The 8706-nt window shown below is 39.6% G+C and overlaps 1 non-coding gene across 1 annotated transcript; it reads right to left on the reverse strand.

Moving 5' to 3' along the window:
* On the reverse strand, positions 1 to 82 carry TRNAS-GCU. Its single transcript has one exon. It is a non-coding gene; the product is annotated as a tRNA-Ser (tRNA).
* Between the last annotated feature and the right edge of the window lie 8624 nt (positions 83 to 8706).

Here is an 8706-nt window from a genome sequence, read left to right on the forward strand (position 1 = left end):
CGACGCCTGAGAGATTCGAACTCTCGCGGGGAAACCCCATGTACTTAGCAGGCACACGCCTTAACCACTCGGCCAAAGCGTCACATGTGATACCATCATTTCGCACATTTTATGATTCAAAATCTGAAGATGTGCAGCGAATATGCAGCACATTCTGACATATTATATGTCTACTATATGGACCTTTATGAATGATGAAGTGCGATCTTCTGTTCCGCACGTTGGATGCATCCATCGTGCGCTCTCTCTCACGCCGACCAATGGATGTAAATGGCAGGAATATATGCTGGCTGCACCTACAAAGGGACGCACCTCTATGTTTTTTTTTAAAAGATGGCATCGTCCCGGCCTCTGCATCGAATGATAAATATAGCCTTTTAATTGAATAAGGTAAAAAGAATCCGAACCGAGTACATCAATCTGAGACAAACAAAAATAAAGATACAAAACGCCATATGCGTCACAACCAGCAATGGTAATAGAACTAGATGACTAGTCACTTATCCTATTATTGAGTCGCCATCCAAACCGGTTGAAGATACCCTGAGCTACCATCTTTCATCGGACACACCCAGTAACCATGGGCTCCTTGGCTTCCGCAGGAGTGAGTAATAACCACGTGCGGATCAAGGCTGTAGCCCTGAAGATAACCTGCAAAAAATTGAGAGATTTGCATCTGTTAAAAACTAAATCAGTCCTGGAGTTTCAAATATCCCACAACAATGCACAGGTTCCCACATGAGTAATCTTTGCCAAATGAGCATCAACACCCTCTACCCACGTCCCCAACAACATGTTAATACTATTAGGGGGGCTGATATTAAAAGCAATGTGAATAGAACGTCATAAGAATTTAGCCATAGGGCATGCGAGAAAGAGGTGCTTAATAGTTTCATTGTTGTGACATAAGTTGCATCGCTGGTTGCCTTTCCAATTACGTTTTGCCAAATTGTCCTTCGTTAGAATAACTCCTTTGTGGACAAACCACATGAAGGTCTTTATCCTCAACGGTACTTTGACCTTTCATATATGCTTGGATTTTGGAATCGACCCCATATCTATAAGATGAAGATACATAGAATTTACAGTAAAAGATCCATTTTTAGTCAACTTCCATTGAATAATGTCTGGTATATCCGAAAGTTGGATGTCCATTAACCTTCTGACAAGGTGAAGCCAACTGGTCCATTTGTGACCTATCAAGGATCTGCGAAACTGAATATTTAGAGGCGTGTGGCTCAATATTGTCGCAACGGGCGCTTGTCGATGTTGGACAATATTGTATAATGGCAGATATTGCAGGGCTAGTGGCACTTGACCTAACCATGTATCTTCCCAGAATCTAGTAGATTCACCATTACCAATGATAAACCTAGTCCGTTGGAAAAAGGCATTTTTAGACCTCATTAATCCTTTACAGAAGGAAGAGTCATTCGGTCTTACGGTCGCTGTGCTAAGGTCTTATTTTGCAAGTACTTATTCCTCAGAATTTGTACCCACATGCCTTCAGTTTCCACTGATATGCTGAACAACCACTTACTTAGTAGGCATCTGTTTTTAGCTTCTAAATTCTCAATCCCTAACCCCCCCTTGCTCCCTAGGTCTGCAAATGATATCCCACTTAGTTAGCCTATACTTTGTTTTAACCTCGTCACTCTGCCAGAAGAAACGGGACCGATAGAAATCCAACCTTTTCCGTACCCCAACGGGTATCTCGAAACAGGAAAGAAGGAACATGGGCATACTGGTTAAGACCGAGTTAACTAGTACTAAATGTCCTCCATAGGATAAAAGCTTACCTTTCCAGCAACTTAGCTTTTTTTCAAATCGGTCTTCGATACATTTCCACTCCTTATTTGTTAGCTTTCGGTGGTGAATAGGAATACGTAAATAGGTAAACGGTAGGTTTCCACTGTCGCAACTAAACAGTTGGTTGTAGGTGAGCTGTTCAACTTTAGCCTGACCAAAGCAAAACAATTCACTTTTGTTGAAGTTAATCTTCAACCCAGAGAGCTGTTCAAATAAGCATAAAATGAGCTTCATATTTCTGGCTTTTTCTAGATCATGCTCCATAAAGATAATCGTATCATCCACATACTATAGGATTGAGACACCCCCATCCACGAGATGCAGTACAAGTCCCCCTACTAGTTCTTTGTCATTGGCCCTCCTGATCATTAAAGCCAACATATCTGCAACAGTGTTGAATAAAATCGGTGACATAGGATCTCCTTGTCGAAGACCTTCAGAGTCTGAAAGAAATGACCCACGTCATCGTTGACTTTGATACCGACACTTCATTTTTTTTATGAAACAGTCAACATGCTTCCTCCAAAGCTGGTCAAACCCCTTCATACGTAAGGTCTGCTGTAGGAAGGACCATTTGACTTTATCGTATGCTTTTTCAAAATCCACCTTGAAGATTACCCGGTCTAGTTTCTTCGAGTGAATCTCATGTAAAGTTTTATGCAGGACCACAACTCCTTCTAGAATGTTACATCCAGGCATAAAAGTTGTCTGAGTAGACTGAACCACCAAGTGGACACACCTCTATGTAGTTTGAAAAGACAAAAGGGTGATCGTTACTATACTTGGCTGGGAAAAATCATCTTGCGGATATAACGACCGGATTTGCGTTCGCCACTTACATCCATGCATGCAACTAAAAAATATGGAAAAATAAATAATTGATGAGATGGCATCTGTGCCCAGGTGGGATGTGTGCATATTGAGATAGCACATAAATAGTAAGGATCAAGTATTTATGTATAAATGAATCCTAAATATTTTTATATGTGAAAAACAATTCCAGATTTGCAGGAGCAGGTATGAACCACAGGTCAATATATGCACTACTTCCTCCTTTTCTACATATAAGTCTTTATAGAGATTCCACTACGACCTACATACGGGTGTATATAGACGTACTTTAGAGTGTAATTAAATTACTTATTTTGTTTCGTATCTAATCCATAGTGGAATATCTAGAAAGACTTATATTTAGCACCAGAGGGAGCACATGGTAACAACCAATCAGATGGGCGAAGATGCACTTAGTTTGTCTGCTAGTTTCTCTCCAATATATGTTGTTGTATTGAAAAAATGAGGAAAATAGCTACTTACGTATAATTTTGCGCAAAAAAAATCTTTTGTTAGAAAGGATATCATCTTTACAGCAGATGAAACCAAGTGATCAGATGGGCTTGTCAACTAAACAAATCCAATGATGCAAAGCTGAATCTGCCACATTTCTAAGTTCATTGGTAATCAGTGCTATTTTAATCACATGCACATGTTGTCATTTTATTAGTGAGCCTAACTTGCATCACATGCAAATGGTACAATTTATACTTACAACACTCTATAATATGGTTACATAATACTCCCTCCTTCCCAAATTATATATCTTAGATTTGTCTGGATACGGATGTATCTAGATACATTTTAGTGCTAGATACATCAATATCGAGACAAATCTAAGACTATTAATTTGGGACTGAGGTCATAACATACTAGAAACCATTATGAAAATACTTTACATATCTTTACCAAGATATTAACATATACACAAACACATACACTTACATACAAATATACACGCATGCACTATATAATTTATGCAATTGCTAACATTCAATATAATTTTATTTAAACACATAATTTAAATTTAGCATAAATACATTTTCACTGACATACATTAAAATGATAATGGAGAACACTACAATTAATGGTGTCTAGGTAATTATACAAGCAAATATGAAAACTATACTCGTTAATATTGTAGTACGATAAAATAATAAGGTTAAATATGTACAAAAGTTTGGTACTAAAATATTTATTTGAATTCACCATGAGTCCTTCTCCTTCTAAATGTGTCTATCGCGCGCCACTCAAAATTCAATTCCCACAATTGTCGACACTCTCGACTCCATGTCTCTGATATGAGTTGGTTTGGTTGTTGTATTGGGTTCCGTGAATAGCTTTCATATATATGACATGCCCACACCGAAAAAGTGTTTGAGTGGGCGGCCGTCTGGCAGGACTTTATCCTGCCCGCCCAGTGCCCATTCAGATTCGATGCTATTCGGTATTCACGGTTACCATGCGCATGTATTCAACACCAAAAAATAGTATTCCATTTATTAAATACCAGTCAATTTTGATCTGGGTCGCATACGAATGTCTCACATGTGCGAGAGATCATGTTTCGTCTCATCCATTTTAATTTACCCTTAGTCACCCCGAACTATGCGATGTGACACAGCCATGTACCCAATTTGGTGCACCCCTCTAATAATTCACAACTAATACTAGTTAAGTATTTAATGTATATACAGACACTATGATATTAACAGTCTGTTAAGTCACTAAAACAAGTCAACTAAACACCTATTAATCTCATACAGATTATTTTAGAGTAATTTATTAATGTGATGCTCGCGAGATATATCTAAACTCTCAACCTTATTAAAAGTTTATCTGGTAATAAATAATCTTAAACCATGTTTCGAATCGACACTGCTATCCTATGCAGCCACATAGAATGATTCACCAAATATATTTATAACTCTCAATATTATTAAATATTTTTCAGGTCACAAATAATATTAAGCCATGTTCCAAATCGACATTACTACCCCTACGCGCCCCACATAGAATGATTTACTATTGTTAGTCAGTGTTATTTACCGAAAGTAGAAATTCAACATTTTCTAGTGTGACTTACTTGAAGTATGATTTTAACATTATTTGTATGTCCTTTATACAAGAATTACTCTTATACATATTGTTAGATTAATTTGTTAGTGTGATGCCTGTTATATAAATATTTTTATTTTTCAATAATACGCAATATTATTCTTGTCACAAATCATGTTAAAGTGTACTATGTCATCTAAAATTTTCATTAGATAGTCTTCTAGTTGTATTTATTTCCTTTATATATACAACAATTAGTCTCATACATATTGTTAGATTAATCTATTAGTGTACCGCGCGTTATATAGATATTTTTTTAAATATTGTTTTTTATTGATTTCGAAAAATATTGCGTTATTTTGATTTATTTTTTCAAAAATGTGATCATGTCGGCATAGCCAAGACCAATTAGTCCTTATCGGCCTTGGCTAGGCCAATTAGTCCCTATCGGCCTTGGCTAGGCCGAGAGGCTTGTCGGCAATGCAAATGGCCACCTATCGGCCTTGGCTAGGCCGATTAGTACTAATCATCCTAGCCGTGACCAATTAATCTTGTCATTGTCGTCAGTTATGGCAGTTTGCTTAATGTGATGGTCATGGTCATTATATTTTAGGTTTCCTTCTAAAGATGCTGTAAAAAAGTATGGGCTTGTGAAGATGTATGAGAGAGACATCGGTTATGACAGTTTGCTTAATGTGATGGTCAAAAATGGATATGGATGTGATGACGGTATTTGTTACTTGAGGAAGGAAGGCATAAGGATGCAAGGCATTTCTGTCATAAGAAACAACATAGAAGTAGATGGGATGATTAATCAATTTAGAAGCAGTCAGACATTGCCTTTGTATGTTAAAGAGAGGAAGTTAAATATTGAGCAATCCCCAGTTCAAAAAAATGCAGAAGATGAAGCAGAGCAACCAACTGAAACAATTGAAGATTTAACAGTGGACCCACCTATTGTATTTGTTGTTAAAGAGTGAGGTGTTGTGCACAAAACAACAAATGATTTTGTTGATACACAAGATAGTGTGAACATAAGCCAATAAAAGCAGTTCCTCCACCATGTCTATTACATCTCGGGACACAGAATGACCCAACTGAGCCAGAGATGGCAGATGCAGAGCAGGAAAATAATCCATTGCAGCAGGTTAACACTCAAGTTAGTGTTAATTATCAAGATTTCCAGTTTGATACAGATGAAGAGGAGGATGCAGCAAATGAGGACACATCTGATGATGAAGATGATGACATTAGTAGAGCACACTATGAAGGGGACAAATACCCTGAAGATTTATGCGAGTGGGAACCTATGGATCTTCTCCTTTTGATCTTGAAATTATGTTGAACCTATGGATCTTCTCCTTATGATCTTGAAATTACTGATACAAATTCATGAGCTTACAGAAGGCAGTACTGCAAAAGAAAGTACTGCATAATTCAATACAAATTCATGACATAAGTTCAAATACAAGTACACTTCTGATTCACCATTACATCCATCACTAGTGGGGACGGAGCCTATAGTCCCGGCTCGTAAGGGGCTTTAGTCCCGGTTCACCAACCGGGCCAAAGGGGCGGGACTAAAGGCCTAACCTTTAGTCCCGGCCCTGTTCCAAGCCGGGACCAAAGGTGCTCCACGTGGGCACCTCGGAGCGCCCTCAGGGGCAGGCCCTTTAGTCCCGGGTCTTAACACGGACCGGGACTAAAGAGTTTTTGCAGATTTTGTTTATTTTAGGGTTTTAGGGTTTAGGTGTTCGGGAGATTAACGTGATGCCTCGTTTGGTGTTCGGGAATTAGTTTTCATATAATTCTAAATATACATGTTTATGCATATATATATAAGATTAACTTATCTTACAAGCGAGCATATATATACAATTATATGAAGATCTGAATTATCGGGACTAGAGCCCGTCTATTCGATTACATGGACCAACATCAGTAATGGCCCCTAGCTACACTAAATCGTCCTTTGTCATCTATAGCTTCCGTCCTCAGAAAGGTCGCAAGCTCCTCTGCAACAGCAATCGCGCGTTGCTCTGGTAGGACCTTCTCCCTCATGGCCGTGTACTATATAAGAAGAGGAGATGAATATGAATATCAATCATGATAACAAAGAATGATGGGTAAAAATAGAGGTGTGAATATTCATTTCTTACGTCGTATCTGTGATCCTTGTGCTCAGAGGTAAACGTGTGAATGGTCTCGCAAACATAGTATCCGCATAGATGCGTCCCCCGTGGCTGCTGGTCGCACTTTACGAGAATAGAATATATATAATCAAAATAATAATCTAGCATCATAAATGTATTGAAAAAAGAAGTATATCATACTACTACTTACCTGAGCCGCTCTAAAGGTCAGCTTCTCATGCTCGATACCGAGAGTCACGCACTTCAACCGCTTCCAAACCCTGCCCGACCAGGAAAATGATTTGTTAAGTTTTTCATTAATTGATATATCATAAAATCATTAAAAGAGACCGATAAAGCGCAAGAATGATTGAAATTACCCTTGGAGCATGTCCTGCAGGCTTTGGAACTGTTCCAAGGGTCTCGATAATGGGTCAAAGGCATCAACTCTTTCCCTTATCAATTTGAATGTCCAACAGAATCCAATGGAAGCTGCACATATATATATATATATGTGTCAGTAACTTATCAATTACACTTATAAGTGAATAGACACAACAGAGTAAAGACCCTCACGTGAAGTTGTATGGAAACAGTATGTGGTCACAGAAATTTTGATCTGTTAGAAACCTTAGAAGGTTTTCCTCTGTCTCCTTGGGTTTATCAGTTAGCGTCGCTATATGTATTTTATCTGGGTCAATAAACCCAATATTTAGGATGTTCCTACTTTTACATTCCAGAATATTCATTCTGCATAATAGAGTACAAGTTATATGTAGAGAATGAATTGAAATAACTAAACAAGTTATATGTAGACAACGAATTGAAAAACTTACAGACAATAGCAACTCATAAGCGATTTGTCGAGGGCGTCGGCATTGTACATCTGGAAGAGTTCATCAAAGTCGATATGGATTTCTTCGGGGCGGCTGTAGTACTCCCGTGGGACACGCGTCACGATCATCGTTCTCCCATTCTTTGATTCACTTAAGTACCATGTATGCAAGTAACACATATTTGTTGGGAGATCATCTTTGCTGACCAAAGGCGCTCCCATGACAAACTGTGGCTTAGGGGCTACCACAGCCTTGGGTAACTTGACGTCTTGGGAAGCCAGAACGTCTTCAACCGGGATACCCCATTCATCCGCCCACTTCTTTGCTAATTCCAAATCTTGCCCCTGCACCAGAGGGGGAACATTCTCGGGTAACACCCTAAGGGGTGGGATCGACTGTTTAGCTTGTTGTCCAAGCTGAGGAACGTCTGGTCTTTTTTTGCTTGTAGTTGAACTTGATTTGCTCCCACTTGCACTTGCACGTGATCTGCTCTTTTTTCCTTCCTTCTGCAATGTGCATGTATAGTCATCAGGCTTATGGTGTAAGTCATACTGTGATGGAAGGGTCGTGAAGTATTTTGCAAATGCTATTTTCTTCTCGGTGTATTCCGAGCGGGGCTTGGGTTCCTTCTTTTTCATCTGCGCATCATAATGTTCCTTTGCTATCCTGGCGTTTTCCTCGGCGGTACGATCATAAGGTCTGATAGGAAGATTAGCATGAGGTACCTTTGGGAGGGGCGACAGTTTGCGCTTTGGCGAGCTCCGTCGCTTAGAAATCATCGACGCAGCGTTCTTGCTGGCACGCTTCCGCTTAGTATCCGGAGCGGGCGGCGGCGGAGACGGACGACCCAAGTCCGGCGGCGGTGATCGAGATGGACTCGTGTTGTGCTGGTCGTCGTCATGTGGAGGGCTTGGAGGTGTAGGTGACCTGCGACGACTCGGAGGCGGTGTTGTCCTTGGGGCCGAGCCTGGAAGCTTGATGTAGTTCTTGTCCCATAGGATGACTCCACCGAGTACTTCTCCGAGTGTCCTCTCATCTTC

This window comes from Hordeum vulgare, chromosome 7H, assembly GCF_904849725.1.
Source record: "Hordeum vulgare subsp. vulgare chromosome 7H, MorexV3_pseudomolecules_assembly, whole genome shotgun sequence".
NCBI lineage: Eukaryota > Viridiplantae > Streptophyta > Magnoliopsida > Poales > Poaceae > Hordeum > Hordeum vulgare.